This window comes from Eschrichtius robustus, chromosome 18 (assembly GCF_028021215.1).
Source record: "Eschrichtius robustus isolate mEscRob2 chromosome 18, mEscRob2.pri, whole genome shotgun sequence".
NCBI lineage: Eukaryota > Metazoa > Chordata > Mammalia > Artiodactyla > Eschrichtiidae > Eschrichtius > Eschrichtius robustus.
In genome coordinates this window covers 65,285,605-65,305,262 of record NC_090841.1, presented here as the reverse complement: position 1 = coordinate 65,305,262, position 19,658 = coordinate 65,285,605, and the positions used below count along the sequence as shown (strand labels likewise).

At 36.6% G+C, this 19,658-nt stretch overlaps 1 protein-coding gene across 1 annotated transcript in view; it reads right to left on the bottom strand.

Annotated features, from left to right (window-relative positions):
- GPC6 (glypican 6) overlaps positions 1-19,658 on the bottom strand; it is a 1,060,085-nt gene that overhangs the window by 1,010,435 nt on the left and 29,992 nt on the right. The gene's annotated exons all lie outside the window — the stretch shown is intronic.

Genomic DNA, 19,658 nt, shown 5'->3' with positions numbered 1-19,658 from the left:
GGAAAATCATTTAATTCTCCTCCTCAGATATTTTTCTAAGAGGCAAATACTTGAAGACATTTGTGGTATAAAAGGGAAATGTTCATTATTAGGGAACCCATGACTTTTTCAAAGAGCGTAGAAGCAAGATGGTGAAAAAAATGACAACCCTATGGGATCATTTATTCAATAATATTTACCAAGTTCAAGGCACTCTAATCGAAATGGCTGAATACAATATCTGCCACCATGAGTGCACAATCTAATAGGTGGAATAACAGAAGTAAAAAATAACTATAATGAGGTATCATGTAACTTATTCCCATTTTTTAAAAGGAACTACAAGAAAAGAGCTTTTGTGGTACCAAGGTACCAAGGAAAATGATTACTTCTGCTTAAAAGAATCAGAGAAACCTTCTTAAGAGACACCTCATCTAGATTCCCAGAGACAGGGAAAGTCCATGTCGGGCAATAGGAAGAAAATAATAAAAAGGAAAGAAACCCAGAACACTGGCCATGTGCCCGAGAGAGGGCCAAGGAGTCCACCTTGAAGATTCAGGAGGAAAAAAACCGAGACGATAACTAAAGCAAAGTCCTGAAAACCCTGAATGCTAGGCCAAAGGATTGGGTTCTTACTAGAATTTATTACTTAAAATATCTATAATAACTCTGGGCATATGCAAGGTTGGGGGATGGGGAGAGGTTGTCATTGCTGATGTTTGCTTCTAAAACTACATCTTTGTCTTGAAAATACAATCATTCTGTTCACAGATCTGTCCTCTCTGATGAGTGCCCATGTCAGCACTGCGGGAAGAGACCTTGATTTTTGGTCTGATAATCCTACCATCAAGATGTGTTCCTTCCAGAAAATCACTTTACTTCTTTCCCTCACCTCCAAATATGTTTTAAAAGGGAGGGTTAGGTCAGGTGCACCTAATATGTAATATCTACATTTTATCAAGCCGAAGTGGTGGCAGCTAGATGATGATAAGACACATGCCACCTCCTCATAAAGGCTCCACCCTTCCACCCACTCACGTTCCCCGCAGCATTTTCTTCATTTAAACGACTCATTTGGATGACAGAGGCCCTAGTCTCAAGCTGTTCCTTTTCTAAAGAGAAGATCATAAATAAATAATTAAACGATAACCTTTTAATAGGTAAAGTGCTATGGTTGCAAACAGGTGGTGCAACTGAATCCATATTTGGTGGTAAAAGAAAGAATTCCTGGAGGAGGTGACATTTTAGTGAAAGGAAGGGTGTAGGATGGGAAAAAAACACTTTACTTGGGATCATTTAGCTGTAAAAGAACGGTCTCACTGAAGTCATTATAAGGTAGGGAAGTATAATAAGGAGTCACTCTAAGGATACATACACCAGGGAACCCAAGAAAAGCCAAGTAACTCAGCCTGAAGGAACGTCTAGGCCCACTGAAGAGACAGCATGGGGGCCTCACACTCTGACGTGGATGTCTCAGCTTCTCTCCTCACTCACAACTGGATTTCTCACCCTTTGCTCTGCAGATCTTTTGTCTGCCTGAGAGCTTCTCCTTCACGCTTGCACCTCCTCATGACCTTTGCTTGCTAGGCCTCCTGAAAGATCCCTCTATCTCCCCTGTGGCAACTGAAGCATTCATTTGGTCCCAGTCAATGTATCATAACTCCTTGTTTTCTCAGGATGGGATCTCTCAGTGGACGGTCTTAAGATATAAGGAATCTGATTGGCCCAGTTCATCCTTTCATACCTATGTATTGGCTCCTCCTGGCACAGATGCCTACACTTTGGCCAATTACTTGTCCCTGTAGGTGGAGGAGAAGGGGAAGGGGCCATGAAAAGCAGAGCTGCCCTCACTTCAGTGGGAACTCTGGGAAAGGCAGTCCCTTAAGACAAGTGTGGATATGGAAGGCTCTTGTCATATCCAAAGGACAGAGTTTCAAGCAGAAGGAGACCATGTACGAGGCACAGAGGCAGGAAAGAGAAACGCATGGATGAGGAATTACAAGTTCAATACACTCAAGGCATAGCTCATGACAATCGATCACAGGCAACTATGTAGAACATTAAAAGAAGATAATTTAAGGTGGGAAGACGCTTTGGGAGCTTACTGCCACAGTCCAAGTGGGAGAAGATGAAGACTTCCACAAAGACAGTGACACCAGTACTAGAGGGTAGAAGGTGGGTTTCAGGGGAATTTGAGAGGTAGTATGTACTAGCCTACCTCACTAATTATGGGTGGAAAATGCGGGAAGGAAAGGCATGAACTATCTTATGTAGATACCAAGTCACCTATTTCCTGAAGGGGAGGAATTAGGGGTTTGGAGTCATTATAAAGCAGTAACCAAATACTAAATAACAGATTCATTATTAAAGAATTGATCCCATCCAAGAGTTTCATTCTGTCAGTCAAAAAACCAAACACTTGATTATGTGTTTGGAAAAAAGAAATGTATTTTCCTTTTTGCTTATTGAAAGCCTGGGTAAAGAACACAAATATATACATCTGCCAAAACTCATCAATCAGTTTATACTATCCATGAATTTCACTGTAGATAAAATAAACCTGAATTTTAAAAAAATACCTCTGGAGAGAAAGTAACTGATTAAAAGAAGATAAGTCCTTATTTCCTTTTTTCTTTTCCCAGCATATACCCATTTGTTAAGCACACACTCAGATCCTTTATTAGTTGCTCAGAATATATAAAACAGGAATATGACAAAAGTCCTTGTTGTCAAGGAACTCATGGTTTAGAGTTAAGCCAGACATGAAAACAGATCATTACAATGGATGATAGTTGAAGTAAGAATAGTGTTGAGGGTCAAACACGACTGTATAAAAATCTTTTTGTCTCCTCTGTACTCCTAGGTCAGATGTCCAGGGGGAAATGAAGCTGAAAACCTCACTTTCTTAACTCATGAGTGAATAAGTTACCAGAACTATGTGTATTAATTACACAAGTAACAAATTATAAGAGACACAGGCAAAAAAAGGAAAACAAATGCAGTGTTATCATAGTGTGCTACTGGGTGTGAATTATTCTGTTTCAATGCAATAAATAATACTGCCCCCATTATATAAACCATTGTGTGTATGATGTTCACTAGTCAAGCAATCTTATAGCACTTTCATCAATGACAAGTTCAATACTACTCAAACTCAACCACTCAGCTCTGACTTTAGGCCTGAGTACTCCACAACCCTTAAAAATATACTGATGCTTCAAGTAACATAGTTCTGACTCAGAAAGATAGACATCAGATTAATTTCTGGAAAAAAACCCTCTCCTATAAAGGTACATTTTTTCCCCTGGATTTTCATTTACTGGAACTGCCAAAGGTTTCCCAAATAATATCTAAACTTACTATTCAAAAGTTAAAGAGATGTAATTATTGATTTTTTTTTTATTTCTAAGTACTTCTAATATTGTGATACAAAGGTCAAGGATACAAAGTCTAAGTATTTCTAATACCTAGACACACAGGCCAAGAACAAGGTGTCTTTGGAGAGCCATGCTAGTCAATGAGGCAATAAACCTTTATTAACCCAGTACATATTGTTTTCTGGAGTATCTTCTGATGCATGGTAAATTGTAGAAACTGACCTCTGCGGAGGATTCAAATACCGTATATTTGAAAACTGAATGAATACAGGTATAAAAAAAAATCTAAGTATTTTGCTAAAGGTAAAAGAACCATGGTAATTATACACTTAATCATGCACTTTAATCATTAAGAGTAAATTAACTGCCAAAAAAGGGGGAATTTCACTTTTATTATAGATACTTCAACACACTCTGTATAAATTGTATTACTTATCATTTATTCCATACATGTTTATTCTTCTTGACGTAAGTATACAGGCATGAACTACCTATCATGTCTTGGAAAGACTTTCTTTGAATATCTATGAGCCTATTTCTGAGAGTATCATATTATTGTAAAAATTTCATTATTTGGGTTGTTTTACATACTCTGAGATACTACTGAACTATACCTTTCATTCCTTTCAAAAATGCTATTCCTTTTCTCAAAATGTTGGAGTTCCCCTCAACTCTCAAAAAGCTTCTTTCCCTGGATAAGACTTTCCATGGAAGAGGAGCTGCCCCTTGAGTAGGGCACCAAATCTTGAGTCTTCATAGAAGTATGCACATGAGGTAGAAGTTATACATCCACTGGAGAGCATCCGGCTATTTTCTGCATTTTAAGGGCACAGGACATCTCCATTTTCATTTTGCCCCAACAAACAAACCAAAAAACAAACTCTGAAATACAATAAAGCTATTAGTTAGCTATTGGCAAATTTGCTACAAAATGCCTTGTAATATCTAAATTGCCTTTCAACTTAGTGATCATCACTAAATATTGTCAATCATATTTAAGGATTAGAATTCCTAATTGAACTAATAAAAATATATTACAGTATTTAATATTTGCAGCATTGTAACCTTTATATTTTTGTAGTGCACTGAAAAATTTTACCATTGTCTTTTGCTTCCAATATCTACACATTTTGAACTAACAAATGTTGGACAGGCAATAAACTAAAATAAATAATGTCTTTCACAAGATGAAATCTCTTTGGATGGGAAATACAATACCACTCCATGTTTTACTGATGTTGTTTCTTATGTATGCTAGGATGTTTGTTTGACTGGTAAATTATGAAAAATTAGTTCATAGTATTTTTGCTGTAGGGTTTAATATTCCAAAAATGAAATGGCAAGTGGACAGACCTGATAAAATGCAAGTGGGATTAAAATGTTCAGGTAATGGATAGTATAATTTGCTGTGGCCTAATGATAAAGACTACTGGCTGACTGTTACAGTGGAGGATTACTGGACGGAATGTCAATATTATGACATAGTATGAGTGTGTTTCGTGTTTGGTAATTGCAATCATTGTTGCTTTTGTTGTGGTCATCCATTTACAATGCTTGGTGTCAGTTTATTTATCTCTTGTAAAAATAAAATACAGTGTGTGTGTGTGTGAAAAAATAAAAAGAACTTAAAAAAAAAAAGTTAAGGTAACCTCTCAGTCCAAGTTAAAAAAAAAAAAAAAAAAAAGACTACTGGCTGAAAAACAGAGGCACATAAAATATAGGGAGTCACATAAGATATAAAATATAATATATAAAATAAAGAAATTGTTTTAAGACTCCAAGAATCAGAAATATATAGCAACCAGGTTAAACTGAAAAATGAAAATTATGAGCCCCAGTTTTATTTAGCTTAACATATTTTGTTCAAAAACCCACTGAGTATATATGGTAGTGTGGGTACCACTTGGGTAAAGAAACCAATCAAAGCGTTGTCTATTGAGAGTTATACATAGAAAACCAAATTGAAATCAAGAGTCAATGGAATTTTTCAAATTAATAACATTTATTTTTAGAGCAGTTTTAGGTTCACAGCAAAATTGAGGAGAAAGTACAGAGAGTGCCCTTATATACTGTCTCCACACATGCACAACCTCCCCTAAAATCTATATTCTGCCCCAGAGTAGCATATTTTTAAAATTTTTTTATTGAACTTGATTTACAATGTTTCCAGTGTATGGCAAAGTGATTCAGAGATAGATAGATAGATAGATAGATAGATAGATAGATAGATAGATAGATAGATAGATAGACTCCTTTTCAGATTCTTCTCCATTATAAGTTATTACAAGATATTGAATATAGTTCCCTGTTCTATACAGTAGGTCCTTGTTGTTTATCTATTTTATATGCAGTAATGTGTATCTGTTAATCCCAAAATCCCAATTTATCCTCCCCTCACCTTTCCCCTATGGTAACCATTAGTTTTCTGTCTGTGAGTCTACTTCTGTTTTGTAAGTAAGTTCATTTGTATCATCTTTTTAGATTCCACATATAAGTGATATCATATGATAGACAATGGCATTTTTTAAAAACAGTCAATGGCATGTTACTTGTCTCATACTGTCAGCACTAAGGCAAAAATAACAGCCTCACAGGTCAGATTTCCAAAGCAGAGGTCTGGCAACCAATGTACGGATGGGACAGAAATTGCCAGACTCTTGACTGTAAGAGTTTATAATCCCTGAGTCCCGTTGTCAACCTAACTGGCTTCAACCTACATTAATGCAATACTATGTCAGCATTCATATCAGCCATCGTGTGTCTGATTTTAAATAGTGATTCCTAATTAATTTTCTCAATAGACAATGCTTTGATTGGTTTCTTTACCCAAGTGGTCAGCTACAATTAGTATTTCAGGTCACAAAAAATATGCATAAAGAACTTAAAAATCATGGGGCATTAACTAGACTCTGACCATAATACTGAGCACACTTTTTAAAATAAACACTACTCTTATGCAAGCCTTCACATTTTCTTAAAGACCTTTTATTTATCTAAGTAAGCTGATTCTTCACAGCTAAGTTATAAATCTAAGACCATATCCTGTATGGGGATAAAGTTATGAGATCAGTGTGGTTCCCAGAAGTTTTATTTCTGTCGAAGGTTGGAACAAATGACTCACCGAAGTTATACTAATTTTCACAGTAGTGGGTAGTATGTCTATGCACAGAAGTCTGGTGTGAAATGCACTTAGTCAGACTGGGCAATGATAATTCCAGTGATAGCGAGAGGAAGCAGATTCCCCCAATATATGTTGCTTTGGAAATTAGACACATCAAAGATCATTATTTGTATACAATTTCCTGAGTAACCGCAGAGATAGTATCACAGAGATTTCAATCAAATCGTTTGATTACTCTAAAATGAACCAATTTACTAGTTTTATTGTCTCTCTTTTTCCCCTCACCGTTAAAAAGAAACATAGGAGTGTACCAGCTAATGGTTGCATAGTGCAGATTACTACTGAACTCCTGGACAGATTGTGGAAATAGCTCTTAATTTATGTGCCCAGTGTACAGTATCGTATCTCAAGGCTCTTGTTCATTTGTGTTATTTTTATTAGATTTCAACCCAGCTGTCACTGCCTGCATTTTTCATTTTCATGGTTTAAAATAAGTCACATGGAAATACTCCTTACTGGGGGGAGGATTTAGACTACTTGACAAATTTGCACCTGGACCTTATCAAGTCAGCAAATGGTTCTGCATGATTGCCAAGTCTCGTTACACTGACTGCCCTTCTTCATTTAGAGCCCAGACCAAACACTATGAAACAAAAATGAATAACCCCATGTTCTGACTCTGGAAACCCTACCAGAGTCAGTTTCTTGCTAAGTACATGTTCAAGTGATGATACTTCTAAGTGGAAAACGTCTCTTTACTTCGTGAGTCCATGGGACACCAAATGATATCTTCCAAAGAGGGGTTATTTTTTCCATGAAATACCAGTGTTGCATGACTGACCAAAATGACAGATTCAGAAAATGTAAAAGAAGCTTCACTATTTATTTTCAGACTATGCTGCTCACCTCTTGATCCCGAAAGCAATGAAAGCTGTCCACATAAACAAATCCTTTTATATAGATTGGAATTCGCATAAGTTTGGAATGGCTCAAAAGTACCAAATAAAATCTGCCTGGAAGCTGTTTGTAGGATTTGATCATCTAAATTGAAAAGCTGAGTTCTGCATACAAGTTTTATCAACACAGAGTGCATTCTTCCATATACATATATGTTCATTTGTCTTTATAAGTGGATATACGGATATAGATATAGGTACGTTAGTAATTGGGGTGTATAAATATGTATGTACTATACACAGAGTGTTCATGGCATTTTTGTTTCTAAAAAGGGATCATTACCTTTCCTAATAATACTTATAAATACAGCTATTTCACCCTTTGGTTGTCTTTCAGTGTACTAAAAATAATCAGTTTAATGACATTCTTATATCTTTGCAGTATCTTTCGATACCGTCTCATATTTTGAAACAGTGTTCGACTTTCAAGGTAGGTATTACTATCTGCATTTTACAAATGGCAATACTGAAGCTAAGAAAGATTCAATGACTTGGGACAGAAGAGGACCCAGGCATTCTGCTGCCCGGGCAAGGGCTCCTCCCCTTGTCACCTGCTGTTCTGTATGAAAGATGTTGTGCTGTGAGCATTAATAAAGCTATTGGTATTCATTACACTAGGGTTTCAACATGCTACTAATAAATCCACTTAGCAAAATCGGTATAATAACATCACTATCTAGGGAGATTATCACTCTTACCCTGACACTTCTTTATTTTCCATTTTAAACCAAAATGAGAAATTCCAAATAGTCAGAAAGCCATGTTCACATTCTCACCTTAGTGTCCTCAACATTACAGCCCTTCTGTTGCTTATTTCATTAGCATAACTGGCTTGCAGTTATAGACTGTCCTATACAGGCTGTATGAAGACTAATATTTGTTCATCAGGTGGTTTAACCACTTTGTAGGAATCACCTGTAGTGCCATCAATCACCTTAGTGGGCTGGGTATTTAGTGCTGAGCTTCTGTGCCTGAAAAAAATGGCCTACTGAAAACTGGAGATCATGCATTTGCTATACATACATCAAATTGTCTATTTTTCATATATACACAGATTAAAACCCAGCAAAGCATCTTTAATCCATATAGAACAACTGTGTGATGCCAGATGTTTTTATAAAAGAATATTCTTAAGGTAAATGCCATAGTATAGTGTCAATACTGCCTAGCTTTTTAAAAAATTTTCTGAAGGACCTTTTCAGGAAAATCAGTGAAAATTGTCATGTTACCTATATACTAAATATCTCAAATGCCTTTAATAAAATCTATCTCAAAAATTTTCTTTCATCATCTCCACAGAATCCCTAGATTAGAACCCCTGCTTAACAAAACAAAAGAGAAAGTTTTAAAAAATTTAGAGGCAATATTAATTTTAATTAAATCTCTTTTATCTGGATTGATTAATGTAATTCATTATTCACTACTCTTCTGGAGAGATGTGTTAAATTACAGTTGATACAGAATACTGCTGATAGTTTATTTGATGACATTACTTCAGGCTTAAAAATATCCACACTTGAAATTAAGAGAGAGCACACAGATTTCTAAAGAGGTTTTCCTGCTCAACATTTTTTGGGTATGATCAAGCTCAAATGGTTGTGACTGTCTCATTTTGGATATGTTTCTGCTAATTATCCCTTGTAATTATTTCAATGTTACAAGTAGTATTACTTTGCAGTTTCAAAGTATGGGAATGTGAGCACTTCTGATACCACACAGCTCACTCTAGAAAATTTGCAGATGTATTTTATGAGGGAGGGCATTTTTGTCAACTTTACTTAAAATCAAAATCGATGAAGCTTAATGATAGTTTAATAAAATGTAATAAATTCAAAAGATTGCATAAGACCGAATCATGATGATGATATTCATCTGCCGTCACTGAAGAGTTTTTCCTATGGGGTTATTTGAACAAAATTCAAATTATAGGAAAACTGAAAAAACGTCATATCCTTAAAAACGTATTATTTTAAGTGAGAAGAAACTTTTCAAGTGCTATCAAATAGCCCTTTAAATATACCCTTTAATGAACTGTGCAAGTGAATCGAACACATGGATATCATTTCCCTTGTAATGCCTATGGGTAAAAGTTACAGGAAATATCACTATCAAAATGTGTTGCAGACTTGATTACACCTCTTAACATTTGAAAAATAGTTGGCTGTGTTTTATAAATGTAACATGTGCCACATTCCTAATTATTACTCAATTCCACATGTCCTCTCTCATACCTTTCGAATATGTCGAGGTGATAATGTTCTTCAAGATGAAAAGAAGTCATGCTCTGAGCTCAGTCATGCTCAGAGTCACCAGGTGTCTCCTCACACACTGGCTTCTTGCAGAGCAAGAAAAGAGCTGCGAGAGCCGCTGGCCACAGACACTAGGCAGGCAGGCTTTCCGGGAGGTTCAGCCTCACCCTTGAACCAGCCTTCCACTCCAGGGGGTGCAAAGGCCTCTGTATTTTATGTCATCGGCTTCCTCTGTCATGAGGCCAAAGTAGCCTCATGAAATTACTTTACATTCTCATGGTGACTTTTTAATTATCTAGACATTATTGCTAAGTTATAACTCAGTTTCTAATTATAGTCTTTTATTTTATATCACTAAACACTAGGAGTATTGGGAAGGAGGAAGGAAAGAAGGAAGGAAGGGAGGGAGGGAGGGAAGGGGGGGGAGAGAGGGAAAAAGTGTAATCTGGCCACCACTACCCACATGCTCAGAAGGCAGGGAAGGAAGGCCTCGCCTTAGGCAATTCCCTCAGGACATAAGAACTCCAAATCTTATCCATATTCCTTCCCTACAGAGGGTCAACAGTTGGACCACTCTTTAATAAGTGGCATGGAATGCTGAACTTTGTCTTTAACAGTATAAGAGTTACCGAGACACAAACTATATATATGGTTTGTCTGTTAAATTATAGACTGATTCAGCCTTCTCCAATTTGGGAGGGAAAAAAATATATTTACAAGAGGTATCTGTAATTTGAGTCATGAATAGCCTCTGAAGACCAGGCTTTAGAGACTCCAGTATCCTCTGAGCTTTGTTCTGCCTCAGGTTGTATTGGGACTGCCTCTCTGAGTTCGTGGAATCACTGATTTGAGATGGTCCTTTGTGCTCTGTGCCTACTTTTTTAGGGTCGCGTCTGCTTCCCTGATGGGTCTTCCACGTACAAGTTTCTGCTCTCTCCAGGCTGCCAACTTATGGTATTTTCAAATATACCTGTTGTCTCCTAAGCTTTTTACCCGTCTTTCTCATATAGGTTTAATTTGTGTAGTATATATTTACACTGACAACCACTGAAGGAGAAATACCTATACTTCAACAATTTTTTTTAAATGTCCTCAAGGACAGTAATTTTGTACCAGTAATTTTCACACTTTTTGACATGGCCTAGAAAGACCCAACCTGAGCTTTGCTAACTTTTAAATCAGTTTTAAAAGATGTCACTCTTGTTACTTTTCTCTACTTACCATGAAACACACCTGTGTACACACACACACACACCTATATATGTACACACATATCCCCTGAAAATAATTTCTCAATTTCAATGGAAAAACAAATTATACAAACTGATCTTCTAACAACAGGGTAAAGTATGTTAAAGATATAAACAGTACCATGATTTATAGTTTAATTGCCAAACTAAGGCTACAGTTTAATTGCTAAGCTAAGGCTATAATGACGTATAAAAACATCATTGCTTAGCTTATGAAATTATTTCCTATTCCAAATATTAGTAATATAGCATGGTAATAAGGGCTGTATCTCCTTTAACCAGTTCAAGAAGAGTCTATGTTTACACATTTATTTTTATCTATAAATAACTGGAAGGAAATTTATGCTTTTTTGAAATCAGTAACTTTTAAACTCTTTGTAGCTTTATTGAAGTAGAATTGAGAAATAAAATTTTAATTTAAAAAAAGATAAAGATTAAGAGGCTATGGGTAATAGGATTATCAGTGATCTTAATTTTCTTCTCTGTATATTATAATAGTTACAAAATTCTTCACAATAAGCATGTATTATTCCAGGGATGAAGACCAAAACCCTTAACACAGCTCACACGACCCACTCGCCTGGAATCCCTCCCTGCCCTTCTCTGAGCTCCAATCCATGGCATCCATTCATTTCCTTAAAGAGGCCTCAGGACCTACGAAGCTGCTATTCCTTCTGACTGGAAGGTTCCCTCTTGCTCCATCTTTACTTAGTTAACTCCTACTCAAACCTTCAGCTTAGCCCAGACATTTACTTTCACAAGGAGGCCTTTCCTCACTTCCCAGACCAGACAATACCCCTCAGTAAAGACGCTGCACTATCCTCTACTTCTCTGGGACAACATTACTGCAATTTATACTCATGCATTCATTTCATTATTATTTTATTTCTCTAAACCACAAGCTCCACGAGGCTCAGTTTTGCTCAGCTTTGCATCTCCAGCACTTGACATGTAGGAGGCACTTGCTAAGTATTCGTTAAGGAAATGAAGTGAATGTTTATTACGCTATGTGTTAAAAAAGTCATGAGATATATGTATTTACTACAGGATTCTTAGACAAATCTGAGGTTAGAAAAGTGTTAATTACACAAATGCATTATATAATGGTTTCCCGGAAATCTGACAAATAATATGAAATACAGGGGCATATATCAAAAAATGTCTCCTATTATCAGCATTACTGCAAGTGAATAAAGAGAATGTTAAATGACTACAATGTACATACTAAAGAATTTCATTTGTTGAGACATTTCTGCTCATTATTCCTAATAAAAACTATTAAATATTCTCTGTAGCTCAGACAAAGCAGCTAACTACTGGTATAAATCTTCATAAGCCTCTAAAAGAACTTAAAGGACATCATAAACCCTATTTGTAAGACATACACAAGATTTGAGGTTGGCTTAGTTTGGGGGTCCAATTAAAATTATTGCCAACTGCATTGCGACTGTGCCCTGGGGGACTTATTCTGGGACTCCAGCTCAACGGCCCTGCTATTTTCTTGCGCTGTAAAGTACACCCTTTTAAACGTAAAATCGGACAAGAAACTCAGCTTTGTTATTTCAAATGCACAAACAAAGCTAGTGAACTAACAATATTCAATTTAAAAAAAAGCATTGCCCTCAGAGAATATGAACATTAATGTACAGTTGTCAATTCCTCATCATCCATTTCTTAGATTATCTACTTTGTGAGTCTTCCAAAAGGAATTTGAAATTGCAGGTGGGCGTTCTGCAACCTATTCGCTGAGCTACGGACTTCCTCCAATTTGTTATAGGCATTAGGAATACCAATTAAATATTAATCAAATGAAAGGAAATACCAGAAAGTGGATAAATGTAATAGCAGCGTTCATAGTTATCCAAACATATGAAGATGTATATAAAGTATCAAATTAAATATGTTTTAAAGTTTTTTATTACCTACAGTTTGGGATTATCTACCCATGATCACATGTAACTGAACAGAGACCACACATGTAATTTCTCACATGCAATAAACTATTGACCTCTCCCTTTCAGCTTTTTACTGTTTTCTTTCATTCTTTGCAGATAATGAAAATGAACATTCCATCCTTCCAAATGAATCCACTGTATTTGGTGGAGACACATCATATCTGTTCATATCAGCTGGTCATTCTCCATTGGTCTACAGCAATGCTTCTATTTATCTAACTCTCTAATGAATTACTGATAGCAGCTGATAGCAGCTCAACCTTGAAGATTAACCCATCCTTTATTTTCTTGAGAAAACTGAGGCCACCTTGTGTGACCTTTCCTAACTTTTTGTTTTTCTCCATCTCAAGATCTCACTTTCCTCTCTATTTTAGCTTATTTTCTATCAGAAAAACAAAACAACAACAAAAACCTTCCTAGTTTGGAGCTAATTAGAGATAAATAACATTGGGAAAAAATAGTGCCAAATTCTCTTCCACCATAGTGGGCAATCAATTCAAAATATCTAAAATTTTTAAATTAATCACCAAAAAAAAATTAAAGTGATTACCTCTGTGGAAGGAGATATAGGAATGGCAGCAGGTGATTTTTCTGTGTAAAATATTTTACTCTTTAAACTATGTTATAACTTTAAAATAAAAATACTCCTTCTGTTTAGCAAAAATTAATCTAGCAAAAATTAACCTCCCTAGTCAGTCTGTTCTTCTTATATTTAAGGAGAGAGTCCAGAGAGAAAATTGACAGGAAATTTTTTTCACTCTAACCCGTGAGTTAGATCAGCTGATATGGGAGGGATGGGGACTCAGAACCATCAGAAGAATTTTTCATACAACACAACCAGCCCTTTTCTCCATAGAGTCTGATAGTCTCAGGGGCCCATCAGAATCTGGGAATGGAAGATGAGTGCTTTTGGTGTGAAAATTTCCCAAAATGATTCTGATAGATTCCCCTGAGTTAAGAACTTTTCCCACATGCTGAGGATGATTTTCACAGAAAATTCATGGCTTTGTCTCCTCAGCTCAAGGGAACGGGATGGCCCTATTCCAAGTAAGGATTTTTGTTTCTTTCACTCTTCCTCAAAAAAATTCAAAAATCTGATTGTCCTAGATAAAACAGTGCAAAAATATTTCTTTATTTTATTGTACATAGATCCCTTTAAACAATATATTGTAAACTTTTACTGTCAGAGGCTATAAAAATTTCCTAGTAAATGCTCGATTCAAACAAACTTTATGGTAAATATTATCACTTATTACTAATTCTATTTCACTCAGGGTGACTATATTAGTACACATATCAAAGTATAAAAATCAAAGGCTAAATTGGCTCTACATAACTCACCTTTCTACCTTTTCCATTCCGGCACCCACCCAAGAGGAACCATGGGCCCTCTAATCCCACACTGTTACTTTCTTCACTTTCCAGGCAAAGTGGAGAAAGTAACAGAGGAAATTCAGAATTGGTTTCACTGCAATGATCACTAGAGCTCATTGGCCGATGTGGACTAAGCTAATGCTTGAAGAACAGTCACTCACACCAGTGAGTGATGAGAATCACCAGGTTGTTCACATTTTCAAATGGAAGTATAAACCTGGGGGAAAGGACGCAACAGTAGTCACGCACAACAAGGAGAGCCTACAGGGTGGGAGAAGATGTGGGAAAGAGTGAGGCCAGGACACGGACCACTGACACCCTGCTCTGTTTTCTTTCCATGGGCGGCATTTCCCCAACCTTGCCTCGTACAGTTCCTGGAGTAATCACTCTACAAAAGGGTCAACGTTTTGACTGGCCAACAGGAGCTACCTTGAGGAGTGATGACGGAGGAACAAAACAAACGACATCTGATCTCACCCTTTCTGTGGCGAGAAAAAGAGAGCAGCAAACAAAGAATGGTCTCCAAACGAAGAACTGAATCCTAGGTAACTCTTTAGGAGCGAGGCAGCAGAGTGGGTGAATTTACTGGCTTATTAACCACTTAGAAAATCACATTTGTCCCCAAGAGTTACCAGATTTCTTCTGAAAGATTAGGCTGCTTCCTTTTATAATATCTGAAACTTACAATGGAAATAGCTTTTATTTCATTGCTTGAAGCATGATCTATGGTTTGATAGATCACCATTTTTCAAACACTATTTCTACCATCCACTCACACTTCAGTGTTTTCATATGAAGGATGTACTAGGGGCTTAAAATGACTTTAACGGTATGATACCCACAGCAAAGGAAAAATTAGAGTCAGAATTAATACCGTTTTGAATACATGAACACAGTCAATTCCTTATTCTTTTTTAAGTTTAAGGGTACCATAATGGCATTGGCGTCAAGAAATAAATACATAATAAATGCAATTCGGTGTTCACCTTTTTCTTTCTTTTTTTTTTTTTTTGGTCTATGTACTGAATATCAAAATTTTCAAAGTCAGTGGTTTCAAAATACTGAATATTGAAGTTTTTTCATTTAAAGTGCTTTCTTAACGAACTAACCTCAGTAGTTAGTACAATGAGATTTAACACAGGTGTTACAACTAATTATTTGGGGTTATTTCTTATACATTTTAATAATTCCTTTCAATTAGAGAGGAGATTTCAAAACTTAAGTCTGTTTTCCAGATAAGCCTCATTCTAGGCTTTTGTACTCTGGCCTCCTTTCCACTTAGTAAGAGGGAATGTGATGTGGAATTTGGAGGCCAAATTCTGGTTCAAAACGTGTTCTCACCACTTATGGGCTGTATAACCATAGACAAGTTAAGCAGTCTTTCTGGATCTCCTTACATGTTAAAATGAGAGTAATAACAACTGCCTGTGAGAATTTGCTCGGCCACGTGTGTAAAGCACCCTTTCCTGGGCACTTCCTTACAGAGCCCACCTGGTTTGCGGCAATGAACAGGTTACATCATGTTAGGCATTCAGCACAATACGAAAATAACATACATATTAGGTATACATTTAATTCAGTATATATTTCAGTATATATTTATCTTGTGTCTAACCATGTACATCATATTCAAACGTAATATATCCATGTGTGATGTATAAATTGCAGAAAGAGAAAAGTGGGGGGATAAGCAATGTGTCATGTTCGGTGTCACCATTCTTCATTTTATTTACTTTGCGTCTTTGCAGAAACTCTTATAGCTCTGGGCCAGTTACATTATTTGGACCTAGATAAAAATTTTTAAAAAGTTTTAAGAAGTGGTTAAAAAATCCACAGACAGGAGATTATCATATGCATACAAGGAATGGTGTGTTTGCAAAGCTAAATTTACTTAGGGAATTAACATAGGTCTAGGCCCATTCTTGGCGGCAGGAACAGGAAGTGGGAGACTTTTTTACCCTTCCTAGAGAGAATGCTTTGTTCTGATCCTACTGCGTGAGAGCCTGAGGACTCTGAAGGATGGTAACCACGTGCAAAAACCTCACCTCAGACACAGGAGTGAAAAGACGCATTCAGGTGAATCACAGGATAACCGCAGATGCTTTTAATCACTAGCTTGGCACGACCCTCCAAAGCTGGCCGCCTGGTGCATTTCAGGCTCAAACAGGTATCATTATGCTTCCCAATTCTTGCAACCGGGCCAGGCGTTTGCCTCGATATTCATACATTCAACCAATTTGTGTGTATCTATCATTGTGAAATGTACACAGATCATAACTGAAAATTAGACAATTCATTTAAGATACTATGATAGAACTTTTCAATTACAAACCTCAAACACTGGGATAAAGGAAGCAACGTTTTTATTTCCTTTATTTACTATCTCTGAAGAAACTTAAAGTGCTTGATTCAACAAATCCTTTCTATTCCTCTCTACATTAGGAAATGGAGTTCAATCATTTTAAAGACAAGGAAGAGAGATGAACTACCCATTGCCCTGCCTCACCATGAATTTTATAACCCTATACTCTCAACCATAACGTTGAAACCTCATACTTGACTAATTCTTTATCCTAAAGAGCACTTTTTTAAGTTACACAGTAGAATATGAGTATCTCTCAAAAGGTAATGGATGTTAGTAAAAAGATGGTTCTGTAATCAAGTGAATTTATGAAATTTTAGGAAATACAGGAAACAAGGTTAAAGAGGCTGTTTTAAGGCAGTATCACAAGGAGTCTTTCATATACAAACGGAGCAGTGACTCCTTACAAGGTGATTTCTAAACCCACTGGATAGGCCTTAACAAACTATCTCTAACTACCTTGAAGAGTGTCTTGGGGACCGCTGCCCCAGACCAACAGTTCTCAAAGTGTGGTCCTCGGGCCCCAAGCACCATCAGCATCACCTGGGAACTAGTTAAAAATGCAAATCCTCAGGTTTCTCTCCTAACCTAGTGAATCAGCAGCTCTGGAGGTCTGGCCCAGCAATCTGGATCAAGAAGCTCTCCAGGTGATTGTGATACACACTCAAGTTTGAGGACCACTGATGTAATGAGACCATTCTTCTCTACAAAAGTGACATGGTTTCTACAATCATCTTAGAAAAGAATGAGTTTTCAAATTAAAATCGGTCTTTAATAAGAGGCACTTTTAAAAGGTATATCATATTGCTTCTTTCCTTACCTAAACCTAGTTTGATTCAGTAAAGTACCTACTGCTTTACAAATTATAGAAAACCTTTTCATTCGCTCTCACGGTTTTACTGTTTACCTTTAGCAAGGCAAAATTCCTGATCCTTACTTAAGAAAATTAGTACCTGGTTTGGTTGTATATGAATCAAAATAAAAATATCACTTAGTATTACGTGATCCAGACTTCCTATCTATTTTTGAAAGACATACATAAAAGCAGAAATAAAAACAAATATATCAATACGTCTTTTAAAAAATATTTGTCTGTGAAGTATCTGAAGTAGTCAAAAATCACAGAAACAGAATGTAGAAGGGAGGGGAAACTAGTGTCTAATAGGCATAGAATTTGAGTTTTACAAGAAGAAAAAGTTCTAGAGGTCTATTGTACAACTATGTGAATATACCTAACACTACTGAACTATACACTTAAAAATGTTTAAGATGGAAAACTTAATGTTATGTGATTGAAACCACAATTAAAAATAAACATTTTATAAAAATATGTCCCTAATCAGCTCATACAGTGAACCTGAATCATTGTGGCACTTCCTAACTTTTGGAAGCATTATTACAATATCAATATGCTCTACCCAGGAACTACAGTATTGAAGGAAAAGATTTAATTCACTGGGACATAATATAAACTTATTTTCAAACTAATGAGTGTGATTAAAAAGTGAAGAGCACAGCATCGAGGGGCTGAACTCTAATATTATGTTAGGAAAGTAAACATGAAAACCCTTAATGTGAATAAAAGAAACATTCCCTAGTCTCAATTTATTACACAAGGGCTTCTATTGAGCTTTAGGCACTGAGCTTGCCAACTGCTGGGGAAACAAAGACAAAAGCGATTCCTGATTCCTGCCCTTAGGAGGCTTACAGTACTTTGGAAAGATATTTGCAAATACTTACAAAAATTTTTCAAAAATACACACAATTGAACAATTATTCTTTAAAAACAGGTGAAAGACAATCCAAAAAGTAAATGTTTAAAAAAAAAAAAAAATTTTTAACCGTAGTCTTAATATCGCTTCCACAGTGTAGCTAAAACTCATTTTTTAGGTTTTAGGAATCTCTGAACATTTCAAGTTCAAGCTCAGATTGGGATTTGAGGAACTGGGTTATAATAAAGATACTTTAGTTTACTCTGAATAGACAAGATTTTTGAGACGTGAAAGCATTTATTATAAGCTTTTAATGCCTCCAGTATAATTTCACAATTCTCTACCAGCATTCATCATTTCTATTTGTATAGTGCCTGACAGTTTATAAAGCCCTTTCCTTGATATTATTTCACTTGATCCTTACAACTCTTAATTAGGCTGGCAGATCCCATCTTCATCATTTTATAAATGAGATGCTGAGACAGAAGGAGATGAAGTGACTTGCTAATGGTCACCAGGCTATTACTTGCAAAACCAGCACTAAAAACCAGGCCTTCTTTTCACTGCACTACTGTATTTTGTTTGTGAATTCCTTTACTCACAGTCAAATTATGGGGCAACCTTTGCAAAGTATCATAATTCAACTAATAATTAACAAAAGAAAGTATGTACTTAGAGGCTGTATAGGGTTGCATACAGTAAAAGGTTACAGGAGATGTCATGGGGAGAGACTTTTGGGGAAAAATTTCCCTCCCTGGGTTTCTCTTTTTTTTTTTTTTTAATTTTATTTATTTATTTATTTTTGGCTGCATTGGGTCTTCATTGCTGCGCGAGGGCTTTTCTCTCTAGTTGCGGCAAGCGGGGGCTACTCTTTGTTGCAGTGCATGGGCTTCTCTTTGCGGTGGCTTCTCTTGTTGCAGAGCACAGGCCCTAAACGCATGTGCTTCAGTAGTTGTGGCACGCGGGCTCAGTAGTTGTGGCTCGAGGGCTCTAGAGCGCAGGCTCAGTAGTTGTGGCGCACGGGCTTAGTTGCTCCGCGGCATGTGGGATCTTCCCGGACCAGGGCTCGAACCCGTGTCCCCTGCATTGGCAGGCGGATTCTTAACCACTGCGCCACCAGGGAAGCCCCCTCCCTGGGTTTCTCTTCTCTCCAGTCACAGAACCATATAATGAGCATGGTTATGAGTATTTTGGAAGCATTGATTATCATCTTTATTGCTTAAAAATGTTGAGATGGTGGATGTTATTTGTATGCGGCAGAATATAAGGCCCGTAACATAGAAAGTCTTCTTTGCAAACCACTGAAGAGACTAGCAGGAAAAA